The sequence below is a fragment of the Octopus bimaculoides genome, chromosome 4, assembly GCF_001194135.2.
Source record: "Octopus bimaculoides isolate UCB-OBI-ISO-001 chromosome 4, ASM119413v2, whole genome shotgun sequence".
Lineage (NCBI taxonomy): Eukaryota > Metazoa > Mollusca > Cephalopoda > Octopoda > Octopodidae > Octopus > Octopus bimaculoides.
In genome coordinates this window covers 136,361,843-136,362,164 of record NC_068984.1, presented here as the reverse complement: position 1 = coordinate 136,362,164, position 322 = coordinate 136,361,843, and positions in this window count along the sequence as shown.

Here is a 322-nt window from a genome sequence, read left to right as displayed (position 1 = left end):
GAAAAATGAAAAAAATGAAATATATGTGTATGTGTGTGCACACACATATATGTACATATACATAAATATATATATATATGACCCAGTGGTTAGGGCAGTGGACTCGCAGTAGTATGATCGCTGTTTCGATTCCCAGGCCGGACGTTGTGAGTGTTTATTGAGAGAAAACACCTAAAGCTCCAAGAGGCCCCGGCAGAGAGGTGGGGGGCAATCCTGCTGTACACTTTCACCACAACTTTCTCTTACTCTTTCTTCCTGTTTCTGTTGTACCCGTATTTCAAAGGGCCAGCCTTGTCACATTCTGTGTCACGCTGAATCTCCC